Source organism: Manis javanica, chromosome 4 (genome assembly GCF_040802235.1).
Source record: "Manis javanica isolate MJ-LG chromosome 4, MJ_LKY, whole genome shotgun sequence".
Lineage (NCBI taxonomy): Eukaryota > Metazoa > Chordata > Mammalia > Pholidota > Manidae > Manis > Manis javanica.
The window spans coordinates 90,770,559-90,786,632 of NC_133159.1; the positions used below are offsets into that span (position 1 = coordinate 90,770,559).

At 35.2% G+C, this 16,074-nt stretch overlaps 1 long non-coding RNA gene across 1 annotated transcript; it reads right to left on the reverse strand.

Annotated features, from left to right (window-relative positions):
• Positions 1 to 592: 592 nt before the first annotated feature.
• On the reverse strand, positions 593 to 9,177 carry LOC118967999 (uncharacterized). The gene is made up of 5 exons (XR_005055377.2): positions 9,033 to 9,177; positions 7,748 to 7,822; positions 6,632 to 6,745; positions 5,492 to 5,635; positions 593 to 971 (listed from the first exon to the last, which is right to left on the reverse strand). It is a non-coding gene; the product is annotated as an uncharacterized lncRNA (long non-coding RNA).
• Between the last annotated feature and the right edge of the window lie 6,897 nt (positions 9,178 to 16,074).

A 16,074-nucleotide genomic window follows, 5' to 3' on the forward strand; every position in this document is an offset into this window, starting at 1 on the left:
CAGTTCCTTTCCTCAAGTTATGTATCCACTACTCCCTTCTCCCAAAGCTCTTCATTCAAATTACAAAAATCCCAAGAATTCTCAAGTAAGAACGTCTCAGAATAGCTGGTCAAATCAGTCCTGTGGCCATGACAGTGAGGTACAGCAAATGTTGCTTCAAAATAAGGATGGAAAATAGGATGTGAAGTTTCACAAAGTACTCTTACCAGAAGAGAAATACTGTGAAGATAAAAATAAATATGTGTTAACATATAAGTAGAAAAAGAATGTATGTATAGGCTTGTATATAACTTTCTACATATTTTATGTAGCTATATAATGGTAGCAAGGAGTAAAATAGAGAAAAAATAGAGTAATAGAAATAAGACTCAAGTTGAAGTTAATAGACTTATTTCATGACTTTTCCTGGTTCTGCTGTTAATTCGTTCTATGGCCTTAGGAAAATCTTACTCCCTTCTATGATCATTTTTCTCTCCCTAAAAGCAAGGTTTGGGTTAGATCGGAAGCAAACTCAATTGCCTGTGGGTACGAAGAATATATCGCAGATGTATGACATCCTCAAGGTAGAGGTTTCCATCCAGCCTCTCTTCATTTGCATATTGAAAAGAAGAAAATGAAAGAAAAATGTTCTGTCTCGCTTTCTGGAACTGTGCAGCCCTTCTAGGTACAGCTTCCAATTTTTATATTTTGATAGTTTGACAGAAGCTCTCTGTCCAGCAAGTACTCTTATTCTCTCTTCCATACTATGGAATTGGAGGACCTGCCAGGCAGGGACTTCATTTCCCCGCCCCTCATGCATCTGGGTGGCAATGAGACTTGCTATCACCAAAGTAATGTCAGAAGAAATGGTGTGCATCCCTTCTAGGTCATAGAATGCCCTTGTTGCAGAATCATCAAGTGTATATACTGTGTTCACTCTTTCTTTTTCCTTCCACTACATGGTAACAGATGATCTTGAAGTCTTAGAGGACCTAAAAGTGACAAGACAAAAGGAAAATGAGTTCCCAAGTCATCACTGGAAGAACACACATACTGAACTGTAATGTAAAAGAGAAATCAAATTATTTTGCATTAATCCACTGAAGAGTTTGTTTCTTTTCTCACAGAAACTAGCCCTGCTTTAACTAATATAAAAATAAAAAGGGAAGAGAGAAATTGTCTTTACTTTTTAAAACATTGATGTGCAAGTGTGGTGATAAATGGCAAAAAGACACTGTGGTATCCTGGAGACAGGGTGAATGATAGTGATGCTCTGAAACCAAACAGAACATACATATTTTCATTTTCCCACAGAAGTTCTAGTTCCAGTAGTTGTGGGAATTTTGTCTATTTTGTTTAATTTCCTGAACAACTAAAGGAATATTATGCAGAATGGACTATAAATATTAGTTCAAATAAAATAATGAAAGAATAAATAATGTTATCTAAAGGTGGTAGTTGCTAACTGTTCTAGTGCATTGCTGTTATTCAGTAATGCAGATTCTTTCATCAGATTTTTCTCTTTTCAAAAGAAGCTGTAAATGTGAATATTATGTGTTGATTCAAAATATCTGAAAACATTCCATAGTCTAAGGAAGTAATTTCTCTGAGTTGGATTCAGTCCACTGGTGGCTAGTTTGTGACCTATAAATGCTATTATTGATACTTAAACCTGGATGAGCCAAGTGCTCTTGAGAATCCCTTTAGGAGCTTTATGCTAAAACTTAAAAAAACAATGTTGGCACTTTTCTCAACCTGTTAATTAGAATATATATTTTCATAAAGTTCCTCAGATGATTTTCTTATAACCAGCATAGAATTAAACCATGGAATAGCACTAGGAATTATGATATTGGATGACCTCAATTTTTATATTAAAATTTATATTTTTGTATATAAAAACTAATAAGAAATCAGACTACATTATGGTGGAATTTTAGAACCCAATAACTTAGGTAAAGAAACTATTTATGTACATTATTTCATAGCATCTTAATCCATTTGCATTTCATGAGAATTTCTAAAATTTCTTACCCATCATCAAGAGTTAACACATACCAAGTCTCAGAATGTTACTATGTATTACAAGAGATAAGCTGTGGAAATACTGAAAAAATCTGTAATGTAGTCAAGTCAATATCTAAAAAATAAGTGAAGCCTTAGGTAAATTGAAGGATGAACACTAGTGTTTTCCAATGCCTAAAAGTAATAGTTACTAGATTTCATCAGCCCACTTTCTTTGATTATGAAACAATGTTCCTCTTGACAAAATTTAGAGCAAACAAGTAACTAGTATACTAAAATAAATATTTGAATGTTATAGTGAGAATAATATAACACTTACTGTCAACTATCAATATAGATTTGAAACTTCAGTAATTTTTACAAAAATTTAAATAGACTAAGTTAAGAAATAGTTTATATTTTGTATCACATTAGGCGTCTTGCGGTAATAAATTATATAACATCAAAATGTTGCCCATATATTTATTTAAATAGTTGACTGCACTGTGATGAGTTTGTGCATACTTCATCACTGTACTGAATCTGATCTGGTTGTAGATTATTCTGAATGTGAAACATCCACTTATTTAATAATTAATTGAGGCTCATTGGTATAGCTGGTCAATATTCCAAGCACAGAGATACAAATAATGAAAATCAATTATATTTTCTGCCCTATTTGAGTTTATAACATATCAGAAAAGGTGGACACTATGCTGACAATTACATAAACAATGATTAAATTGCAATTGTGATTCATTTGTCATTAAAGTCACCATTCGTGACAGAGTTTGACAAACATTTTTGAGTAAGTTATTTTATTGGGCGCTTAGGAGGATGTCTGGAAAACAGAAATAAAAGATAGCTTGTAGTTTTCTGACATAAACATCTAGAAATATGATGATTTATTCTAGGTCAAGGGAAGATTATGAGGTCTGCTTTGAATGAATTGGCATTGAGGGCTCTGAGGTAACAAAATAGGGCTATTAAGGAGATAGTTGAGATGAGTCTGTGATTTAAAACAGATGTCTAAGGGATGTATGTTTGGGATCTGTCAGCATGTAAACTGTATAGGAGAGATGTAGTATAACAAAGAGTATAAGATAAGAAGAAAAAAATTCTGGGACAGAATGTTTTGAAACTCCAAAATGTAGAGCTCTTGGAAAGAGAAAAGAACTGTCAAAAGAACACCACTAATGACATCCTGACAGGTTAGATAAAGAAAAAAAGAAGCATTGTATGTTCCTCTAAATGAGGAACATGTTTGAAAGAGAGAGAGAGAGTCATTAACTGGGTCAAATAACTGTGAGCTCAAATGAAAAGGGGAACTCCACAAAATTGACTTCTTTCCTCCCCAGCTCCCATATTTACAAGGCACCTGAATTGTCATCATCTATTTGTCATCACACATTCACTTACTAAAGTCAGAAATCTAGGTGCCCTCTTTGATGCCACCTTTCTCTACTTTCTAAGTTCTTGTACTTTAACAAATCAGGCCTTTCTACTTCCAAAATATGTCTGCATCTCGCCCTTTCTCTGACATAGCCTACCATTATCCCAGTTCAAACTACCATTACCACTACCTTACCTAGACCTCTCCAAATCTCCCCATTTCTACCCTTACCCCCTGCACCCCTGCATCCCATTCAACACATAGGATCTCTTCCCTGCTTAAACAATTTCAATGACTCTTCTTTACAAATCCAATAACCCTAGCTTCCTGCCAGGGCTTATAAGATATTCATGACCTAGAGCCTGACTACCACCTCAACCTCTTCACTTGCACTCTCCTTACTCACTAGACAATTCCTACTGGCCTTCTTTTTTTTTTTTTTTAATAATTTCCAAGACCACAGCAAACTCTTTTGTCACCAGGGTTTTGGTCATGCCCGTGCCTTTTCCAGGGATGTTTTTTTCCCTCAGATGTGACTGGCTTGTCATCCATTAAAAACATAAACACATTTGTTTCATGCAACACCAAACCGCGTCTCTTTAAAACTTATCACTCTTAGTATGTGCTTGTTTATCCTCTGTTCTTTACTTGCTGTCTTGTTCACAGTTGCATTCACCAGCCCTATCACTGTCTGCCAGAGAGTAAGCATTTAATATATATTTTCAGAAATGAATTGAATTAGTTAGAGTCGTGTCATTGAAGTGACAGGAACAAACTGTGTCCCAGTGGCTGGGTAGTGCAAGGGTGGTAAAGAGAAGACCTACGGAAGTGGTTGTGATGAGGAAGGAAAGAATAGAACATGACCTTCTTTCCAAAGAAAACTTTCAGTGCTCTTTTCATGAATATTGTAGAGAGAAAGAGTAAGAATCTACAGCAGAAACAGGTACTATTTGACAGTGAGAGATTACCGAGAAGGCAAGAGTAGCTGTGATTTAGATCCCTGTGAAGGGATTCATTATTGATACAAGGATGAAATCTTCTCTCCTTAAACCAGAAGCATAAGAAGTGGGAAGGAGATGGTTGGTATGCAGTTTTTGTGAATAGTTCCATGAATTTTCAGTTAATTATTTCACTTTCACTTCTGATGTTCCCTTTTTCCTTTTTTTTTATTATTAGAAGCCTATGGTAACTCTATCATTAGAAATTTCAAACTAATAATTTCAGTTCAGTAGGTTAATGGAAAATCTTTCTTATATCATATTGTAGCTAGTTGCATGTACTCCTGACATTAAGTTAATATAAAACTGTCCAACTAATTCAAATAAAACATATCTTCTTTCTCTTATACATTGGTCTCAAAATGCTGGAGTACATTAATAAGACATTAAAGAGAGGATTGTGCTCTGGCTAAATTTGGAAATGCTATTAAATCTCTACCTATAATTTCTACCACCTATCAAAACACTTTAGTCAGTAAGTTTTATAAACTGGTTTTCTGAACTAATAAATGCATTTCTCATTATTTTTCAGTTATTGCATATAATTCCTGATGGCTTCCAGTCACATTCTCTCATGAATACATAATCTCATGCCTTATAAATCTCATGAAGTCCTTGTCATGAAGTGGTCAACTCTGATAGTTAGCAGTAATGACCTAAATTGCCATTACTGAATGGTTTGTTCAAAACTAGAAGAAAAAATAAAATTAAACAATTTTCCTCTTTATTTAGATAATTTAACATTACATATTATCATTTTCTACAGTCACCAACAGAAGGAGCTAGACTCATTATTTAGGCTAATTCATGTGTGCCACAGTGAGTTGGAATTAATCGATGCACCCAGTGATCAAAGCAGCTTTCCACTGACAAGTCCTGCATGTTGTTCTAGATCAGACTTGAAGAGGGTGTGTACACATTCAGGAGAGCATGAGTGTGACAGACAAACTGTGGATAATTTGCTGGGAAGTTTGTGAATTGTTCATATGCATCTTCTTAGTGAGGGCTTGCAAAAGAGCAAGTAGCAATATATCAGAAAAAGACTTCACTGAAAAACAGTGGTGGCCTTAATATGCTGAAGAATAACTGAGCCAGATGTATGAACAGACTTTCTTACTTCAAAAAGCCATTACTTCTGACCTCCAGGAGCAATTAGGAAGCCTAATGTGTCTCAAAGCTTTCCTCCACAGAACACCCCTCTTCTTGCTTCTTTTAATCTACTTTGGCAGTCACTCTTCAATGTGGAGTTCACCTGTTGTCTCTAAAAATGAGGAATATGGAGGTTAGCGACCACTGCTTTACCTTGTCCCAAGACAAGGATTCATTATCTGTCTTCTTCACCACCCTTTCTAAATTTTCCTCACCTGTGGCAAACACTGCAACTGGGTGACTTACCTGGTGGTATAACACACTCTATAGTGATCAAGTAGTCCAAGCCCTCCCTCTTCTCCTTGTCAGGCTATAGTTGCTGCAATTCCTGTTCATAGGTATCACCATTGAGTAGAAGCCCCAGAAGATCTCTGTGTGAATCTTAGAACTACACTCTGCAGTAAGATTAAGTAGCAACAACAGTTTCTGTATGTATAGTTTGCTGGCATGAGAAGCCCGAACACCCTGACTGCAGTGGTATTCGGTTCAGTAATCCTTGCTCTACCCACTGGTGGGAGCATCCTGCTCCTGAGATCTAATGCTGATATCCCATCATCCCTGAGTAATGAGTATAGAAAGGACAAACTCCACAGGAGATTTCTGGGTGTGATGGTGGGAAGTTCAATTCTAACTTTGTTTGCTAGACACATCTCTCCTAGCATTTGGGAATGAAGCAACATATGCTGGTCTTTGGCTCAATAAATATACCATGTAACACCATTGGGGGAAGTACCTAACCCAGGCTGGCCCCAACCCTTCTATAGGTAATTCCAAATCTCCACCAGGTTGTCTACTTCTAGACAACACAGTAATTTCAAAGCAGATCTCATGGCCATGTGTTCACTCTCATACCTCCTTCACTAAAAAATGTGTTTTGCTGTCTGAGGCAATACACTATTTCATGTCAGTAAATGAAACATATTGTAAAGCCTTGGGAGTGTGGTGTTCCCAAAGGCACTGCATACAGGAAAGACACACACTATCTGGACAGGTGTCATTCCAGTAAGAATGAAATGCTGATGGCTGCAGTGGAAGTGTAATGAGTAGACCTGCTCTCCAGTGGGGGTAGTCTCCTGAAGGGAGGGTACCATACGGAGGGCTCCGTTACCTTCTTTGCTGCTGACTAGTTGGTCTTAGTGAGGAGTCCTTGATGTCGATCCAGTTCACAGCTTCCAGTCTGCCGCTTTGTCCTCTCCATTCCTAGGTGCATCACATAAGCCGTCTATTTTAAAGAGATTTTTGATAGTTGAAAATGGTTGTGTTTGTAAATACTTCTCCTTAAGGGACAAAAATAAATTAGTGAAAACAGTTCAGTTGGGAACAATTAATGAAATGAAGACACAGTTAGGGAATGTGGTAGTCAATTTTATGTGTCAGTTTGACTGGCCATGGAGTGCCCAGATTAAACATAATTTTGAGGTATGTCTGTGTGGGTGTTTCTGGAAGAATTTGGCATTTGATTTGGTGGGATCAGTAAGTTGCCTTCCCAGTGTGAGCATCATCTAAGCCCTTCAGATCCTGGATAGGACAAAGGGAAGAGGAAGGAAGAATTTGCCTCTTTTCCTCTGCCTCACTGATTTAACTGAGACCTCTTACCTTTTATGGTTCTAAGACTGTGATTTACACCAGCAAATACCCTGGTTCTCAGGCCTCAGACTCAGCTTGAATCACACCAGAAGCTTTCACTGGTCCCCAGCGTAGACATGGCATATTGTAGGACTTCTCAGTATCCATAATCACGTGAGCCAACTCTTCATAATAACAAATCTCCTTTAATATTTGTATCTATAGATCTCTGTGTATATATTTTTATTTCTATTAACTATATCTATATATATCTCCATCCTACTGGTTCTTTGGAAAATCCTAACACGGGGAAGAAATAGAACATCCATAGACTTATCTAGAAAGTCTTTCAGTGAATTCCACCTTCATTGAGCATGGTCCTTGGGTCAAAATAATGGGAGCAAGAAGGAGAAGTGAATTTCTTATCCAGAAGTCAAATCTATCCTCAAAAAAGATACTAGATGAAAATGTAAACCTGGTAATGAATATAGACAAAAAAAGACTAACATTTACTAAGCAGACAACATCATTCAACATTTACCATATCCCCAATGATGTATTACATTTTTTGTATGTTTCTTATATTCAAATTGCCTTTCAAAATTAGCATAGTATCACCATTTTATAGGTAAGGTAATTTAAGCCCCAAAACATTCACCTTAGGTTACACATTAATAAGAGAACTGGCTGTTGTTCAGCTGAGGACCATTTTATTCCAATGTTCATGCTTTCACTGAGTGAAAAAACAGAAAAAGAGTTTAAACCATATGTTTGCATTTATATTCATTTTTTATAAAATACGAACTTGTATACAATAAAATAAAAGAGATCTAGGAGCCAGAGCTGGAAACGAGATTGCAAGGGGCACAAGTTGACTTCTGGAGATGGTGAATATTTTTACTCTGTTACCGATAATGGTTTTATGGGTGTGTGTATTTGTCAAAACCCATCAAATTGTACACTTTAAGTGCATGTAGCTATTTACCTCATGATATAAATTATGCTTTAATAAAAATAACTGTCTTGATTAGTTGTAAAAAGTAAGATACTCTTTGTACATGCACTGAAAACACAAAATAGTGTAAAGAAAATAAAAATTATCTGGAAGTAATCTCTATTACTTTTCCTTTATGCTTTCTGCTAATCAAAAATGTATGTATTTGTGTAAATTGAAACTTTTACTAAATATATACTCAATCCAGTAGTAGATTTTCTGTTCTAACAAGTTTTTCTTCTGCAATATTGTTGAACTGCAAATATTGTGAACTCTGAAATGAAAATATCTGAAGGAAAACAAATTCAAAAGCATATGTTGCAAACACAAAGATATTCTCTCTACTGAAATGGGTAATTTAAGCAATAGGGTAATATTTTCTAATCAAAATATTAAAAATGATTTTATTGATGAAGTTATAGTGAGATACACGGTGCATATGCTGATATTATAAACTGTGAATAACAAGAACATGTAAGCAAAAAAACAGAGTTTCTTAATGGTAATTTGTCTATACTTATCAAAAGCCAAAACACAGTTCATATTCCCCATTTAGTTGTTTTGTTAGGAATCATTCATGAAGAAAGTAATCGGTAATTCAGCCAAAATCTAGGCAAAAAGGTGGTGATGTAGTAGCTTTTAAAATAGCATAAAGTTTACATAACTTATTGTCCACAATACAAGAGTTATTATGATGAAGAAATTGGTCTACATAAAAAACAGACCTTCAGTTTATATTATAATCTCAACAAATGCAAAGATGTTTATATCTGTCTCCCTATTTAAACACTATAAACCACTTACAAGATTTTAAGTATTTACTGCACAAATCATGTAACTTATGCTGTGAGCACCACATTTAAGTAGCCTTTAATTAGTTTATAATTAAAAATCCATGTCTCTGTTTCCCCAGTTCAAGATATGCCATCTTAGTCCTAATGTCTCCTACCTTTGGTTACAGACTCTTGTTTTCCTCCTGATCTCAAGACGAATCTCAAAGGGAGTCATTGAAATTGCTCATAGAAATAGTCAAACAGTTTGAACGTGGGAGGATATTGGAGTACTGCCGACTGCTGAGTGTTCCTCTCCTTCTCACAATTCAGTTCTTACAAAGGACAAGATCTTATTTCTAATGTCTTAGTCTGTAGTATTAGTTTTCTCAACATTTGTGTGAATTGTTTTTCTAAAATATAAAATGTTGTTACGAAGGCATTTGGTCATAGCTTCCAATAGCTATTTAAAGGATTGTGAATATCTTTGAGATGCTAGTTAAAATGACAGCACACCATTCATCTCGTTAAAGGGGGGAAAGTAACCATCTGTTCAAGAGAGAAATAAGGATGTACAGTAATGGGTTTTTGAAAGAAGTATATAATTGTAGTTGTACTTCTCAATTGACTATAGTCATAATTGTATTTCTAAATTGCTTAAGGTTTTTTTTTTCTTTCTCTTGTGTAGCATATAGCAAGGGTTAATTAATGTGTAACTTCAATTCAAGTACCATCTCCCAACCCACACTCCAGGGTCTAGATTCTGTTAATCCTTACTGTTAATTTGTACCTTCCATAATTAGTTGTTTATACCAATTGGTTAGTCTCATACTTCACAGGTTTTACCACGATGCAAGAAAGCAAACGATTTAAATAACTGCATCACTCCTAACAAACACATGAAGGGCCTCCTATGTTCAGACTGCTACAGTGGTAGATTCTGAAAATTATAAGACAAAATACAGAATAACCATGAGATAGCTCACAAACAATGTTGAGAAACAAATACACAATTTCAGCGCGATATAAAAATGCTTTGAACAAGTAAAAATGCATTGATATTCAGGTCATAGAACACATAAAATATAGATGGGGAAAGTTAGTAACATTTTTTTCAATAACTGGGTTTGGAAGGATGAATTGAATTTTACTGTTAAAGAGTAAGTCTAACAGGCAGATTAAGTATAATGTGCAAAGACATACATTCTCAGAGAAAGAATGAGAATATGTTTAAGGAGATACAAATTATTCCATATGGCTAAAACATAAAGTTCAGGAACAAGTAGAAATAGATGAAGCTAAAGGAACAAGAAGCTGTCAACTCACAGAGGGACATAAATACAAAAATAATTTTGACCTCCTCTTGAGGAAGATGGAGAAAACTGAAGAATTTTAATCAGGAGAATGATATAACTAGCTTTGTTTCTGGTAAGGTCATGCTGGAAACTGTGTATGAACTTGAAATAGGTTACGTTTAGAGGAAGATACTAGGTAGGAAGCTGTTATAGTAGCTTGAAGATGATGGAGATCTGACTGGAGCAAGGCCAGTGAAATAGTACAGAATACAATAAAAAGGCTGTAGCAATGTTAGCTGATATGAATAAAGTACTCACTATGTGCCAGGGTTTATTTTAAGTGCATGTAACTTAATTAATGCTCATAAAATATATGCATTAGGTGCTATTATTATTCTCAGTTTATAAATGGGAGAATTAGTGTGGAGACATTAATTAGTTTTCTCGGTATTACATAACTAAAAAGTTCTGGAATCAAGATTTGGAGTCAGATATTTTTGCTCAAGAGTCTTTCTGCTGAACCACTGTGCCATATCGAGTTGCTTAATAGAAGAAATAAAAAGACAAAGCACAAAAAGGCACAGTTTATTTGCTAAGCAGAATGGAAGGCAAAGAAAATGGACAATTTGTCGCAAGCATTTAGCTTGTAGAAAGAATTATGCCATTACTTTCATTTAATTACATATGTGAAGGAAAAGTCTATTTTGGTAAGGTCATGCTGGGAACTGTATGAACGTGAAGTGGGTTAAGATTAGAGGAGAATACTAGGTAGGATGCTGTTGTAGTAACTTGAAGATGATGGAGATCTGACTTAAGTAGGTTAAGTAGGTAACTTAAGTTAATATAAAAATATATCATTTTTGTCAATTTGCTCATTGACTAGTAAGTGAATGGCTAATGCATAGCCTGTAGTTAATCTTTTGTCTAAATTAATTCATGTGTACCAACAGGGTAAGATACAATTTTCAAATTAGTGTTCTGACAGCCAGTGTCCTCACACATTTTTATTATAGCGTGATGTGCTAATGTTAGACATCCCCAGCACCTACAGTCAGGAGGAAGGCCAGTGAATACTGTGAACTTTACAGAAGTACAAAATTTCTTGTAGTAAAATAACTGTAGAGAGATTTAAAAAGAATGTCCAAATCCTTAAAATAATTTTTGCACAAACCAGGCTATATTTGTATAAGTGTCATCTATGCTATAAACAATGATATCATAACCTGTTTTCAGAGGCCCTCTGATTCTAAATTCTAGCTCTGGACTGACCTACATTTCTTGAGAACACCCTCTGGGTGCTGGCTTGCCTTTCTGCACCTTCCCAGAGTGTCAGAGCTGTTTGTTCATAGCACTAGCTTACCTGCTTACCCTGAATTTTCTCTCCCAGTTTAGTACTTTTTAGAACACCAGACTGAAGGTACATGTGTTATCAACACTCTGGCAGCAAACTGTAATGAACTCCACTTTCATACTGTTTGCCATTAATTTTAACTCCACCTTCTGGCCTCCAGGACCTAAGTCTGTCTGCCACAAAGGACATGGCACATTATCACCTCTTCCCAGCTTCATCACTGTGAGGAGCTTGAGGCTATTGGATGCTGAGCTCTCTCAGCTGGTCTCCTAAAATCCCAGTGTGCCTTTCTTGTTTTCACTTTTCCTACTTATTTATCTATCAGAGCAGTCTTGTACAGGATGTGGTTTGTGAGAGATCCAAGCCCGGGGCTCCAATTAGAAAGGGTTCAATGAAACTGAAAGCCAGGGTGGCTGCAGTGTATTCTAACATCGTAAGCTTCAAGTGTGTTCACTGCTGAACAGGTGAGAGGCCTAAAGGGTAATAAAAAATAATATTTGTTTAATCGTTGTGGGTATGTAATTTGGGCAAATGTGACTACTCCCCTGCCTGCTTCCCAAGCAAGCTTGTGCATAGATCCTCCCTCATCACTACCATACTACAAATAAGACATATTTTATTTCACGTATCTCCTCTTCTTACTAGTTTTAATTTTTTAATCTCCTGAAATAATTAAAATAACGGCATTTAGTGGATGATGCCAACACCTTTAAAACAATGGGAAACTTATAGTCCAAGTGAAACCTACCCAGATGGTTTTCAATTATAATTCTCATACTACACATTAAGACTCATGGATTAGGGTAAAGTATTTTCTTTCATTTTTCTTTTTAATTAACTTTTGATTGCCTCAGTTTAACTTGATTTGTTTAGATAATGATTTGATGTAAGATATAGTTGCATAGTTGCCACTTCCTGTATGTTAAAAATCAATGAAAAATATAAGTAATGTGTATTAATCAGGGTTCTCTAGAGAAACAGAAGAACATCAGGAGATTATATGTAAATCATCTCTGTCTTTATATCTGTCTATATCCATTCCACATGTATACATATATATGTGTGTGTGTGTGTGTGTGTGTGTGTGTGTGTGTGTGTGTGTGTGTGTGTTTGTGTGTGTGTTACCGGTATACATAAAGAGATAGAGATATGAGAGAGAATGAGAGAGCGAGATAGGTACGTACATCTGTCAAACAATTGGCTTTTGTGATTTTGGGGTCTTGGTAAATTCAAAATCTTCAGGGTAGGTCAGCAGGCTGGAGACCCAGGAAAGATTTGGAGTTGCAGCCCAAAAGCATTCTACGGGCAGGATTCCTTCTTGCTGAGGGTAAAGTCTGTTCTGTTAGGGTCTTCTCTGACTGGAAGAAGCCCTTCCACGAAAGAGGGGTGGGCGGTAATCTGCTTTACTCAAAGTAAATGTCAGTCTCACCTAAAAACATACTTTCACACAGAAACATCCAGATTAATGTTTGACCACATATCTGGGCACTCTGGCCCAGCCAAGTTGACACGAAATTGACCATCACAAGCACCATGTACACTAAAAGAAAAAAAAGGAATTGAACATATTCATTTGTTAGGATTTCTAATTATAACATTTATTAAAAGATATGGTATAGCTAGTTTCCACCTTAACTTCTAGTATTTTTTCCTAAGGAAACATTTTTGGTTACTTTATATTCTGTAAGGGCTTCAGTTCAATTCAACTAAATTAAACACATGCCCACAAGCAATACAGGATAAAGTCAGAGCTAATATTTTTCATTATTAGGAAGGGAGATGTCTCTCTCTCTCTCTCTTCCCATAATTTTCAACAATTTGCCAAATTGCAAAATGCATTAAAAATATTCTTGGATATTGCCAAAAATCCTTAACTCACCCAGACCTACCAACTTAAGCTGGCTTTTAATGAATTAAATAACCTGGAGAATACATCAGTCTTCCTCGTGAGATGGTTTTTAAACACCCTATCCCAGGTTGATTTTCTTGAGCAATAATGCATATTATGTATAGATTTTTCCCGTAGTTTAATGAATTCATAGAGAAATTACACTAAATGCCTAAATAGAGCATATGTTCTTTTAAGTGGACTTTTTTTATTCTAAATTTCAGTTCATTTTCTGCTAAAATGTAGAAGTTGAAATTGTTATTATTAAGGTAACTTATGTTCCCTATATTCTACACTTCACTGCCTTAAACATCAAACCGCATAGCATGCCAGAGTGAAAACCTACAGTTAAGCCTGGAGTATATAACAGCTTCTGTTTATTAAGGATGTTAATAAGTGCTTTACATCTATGCCACTGATAATCTATTCAGCAAATCTATGAAGTAGATATTATAGCCACTGCACAGTTGAGGACAGTAGGGCAATATAAATTACTATTTTCACAAGGCTAATATTTTTCATGGTAAAGTCATAATAGGTATAATAATCAGGCTAAGTAAATTCTCTCTAAGATTATGAAAACTACAGAGGACTTAGTTACTCTGACAGCTTTAAGTTACTTGTTTATATAAGCACTATTACTAGGGTTGCCAGATAACACAGGAGGCCTGGTTAAATTTGAAGTCCAGATAACAATGAATAATAATAATGTATTAGACATACTTTTACTTAAAAAGTATTGCTTCTCTGATGTTTAAGTTTAACTGGTCATCTTGTATTTTATTTGCTTATTCTGAGATTCATTAATATGAATTTAAAAGTATTTATGAAGTAGAATCAATCAGTATATAGTCTGGAAACAAATCTCAAATCTTAGCAAACAAAGTAGCAAAGATTTTATTTTTCCTGTGTTTTAAGTACTATAAGACTATACAATCACAATTCTTCAAATTTTGTCATCCCTCTTGTGCTCATAATGTCTGTATTTCATTGTTGCTTTCCACATTTTTTAGTTTCATTCTTGACCAACTTGTCTCAGTTTATTAATCTTCTCAGATTTTTCATGGAGTGGCTTGGATATTTTAAATATTGCAGATCAAAATGATTGCTCTTTTCTTTCTTGTTGTTAAACTGATCAGTCATATTGTGTGAAAATTAATTATTTTACACAGATTACTGCTGAATATTCACATTTTGTTTTCTTCAAAAGATTTCGATTTGTCACTTTCCTTATGTCTGATGTGGTCAAAAGGCTTATCTCAAAAGAACTGAAGAATATTAGGATCACATTTATAAACTAACTAATGGTTCTAAATACATAACAATTAACTTTTACTCGAAAGTTCAGATCACTCAGAAGCCTAAGGAGAAAATTATAAGACAAATGATTTGAGCCCAATTCTTCCTTAATAATAGAAAAGAGTTCTGCAACACGTTGAACTCATAAGTAATCTGATCAGCACATTTTGGTTTTGATCAGGGTATTTAGGAAAATGATGGTATTTGCTTGTGTGGGACCCTTGGTTGGTAGAGTATCCTCTATAAGAAAACGCTCATTCAAGTATTTTACATTTTATCCAAAACTGTATATAGTAAGATATCTATATTTCTTTCCTTCTAAATTCAATCAGTCAACTATAACCGTGCTCCTGAAGGCACTTAAGATTTATATTTCCTCATAAATAAAACAGAACAGAAATAAAACTACTAGATATTTCCTAGGATCTAAGAATTGGAAATCAGAATATGGCTTTAAATATTATTTCTGGAAAATATGTATTTTCAAATAAAAAGAAAAATCTAATCTACCCTGTATCATCCAAAGCACTTCTATTGGTTCAACATTACGAGTGGTTTTCCTGACCCAGGGACCCACTTAATTCATATACTCCTGGGAACCCTACCCTCACTTCCTTGGACAGCACTCACAGACCCTCTCACACACACTCAAATTACTTATGAATTCATCAAAACTATTTAAATAATATTTAAGATTTACAGAAAACCCAAGATTCCCAGTCATCATTCATCCTCATGCCTGACAGACACTAATCTCCTTGGGGCTTTACATAGATTTATTCTCATACCACCTTCCCAACCTTAAACCCTTCCAATCTGAAATGCAATCTCCAGTCACCAAATCTTCTCTCTCAGGAATGTCCTCACTGATGTTCCATTCACCTTGCTTAAATGAGAGCCTATCTTTTCTAGAAATGGTTGCTTTTCCTCTTCAACCAACCTGATTAGCTCTTTTTCTTTCCTACTCTTCGGGCTAATGTCTGCAGAAGAAAACTGTATGTTCACCTTGCTCTTCAATGCCACTTTGTGATAATTATTTTTCAACCTCTTTAAAACTCTGCTCTTCCTTTGAAGTTCATAATAACAACATCACCCATTGCTTTTTGCAGTTCTCACCAATTAGCACCTCATTCCTCATTTCTTCAGTACCTAATCAACTTAATGGTATTAAGCAGTAAAACAGCAATAATAAAAGAGCTATTGCTTCATTTTCTTTACATTATTCTTTTATTTCTTGGTGATTCTGATATCCCAGATGATAGTTCTTCTAATTAGAAGTTAGTTACTTCTAATACCTCCTACCTTTTCACCTCACTCACTCTAGTACAACAACTTCAAAAGATTTAAATCCACCAATTTATGTAATCCATCAATTTTACCAACTTCTC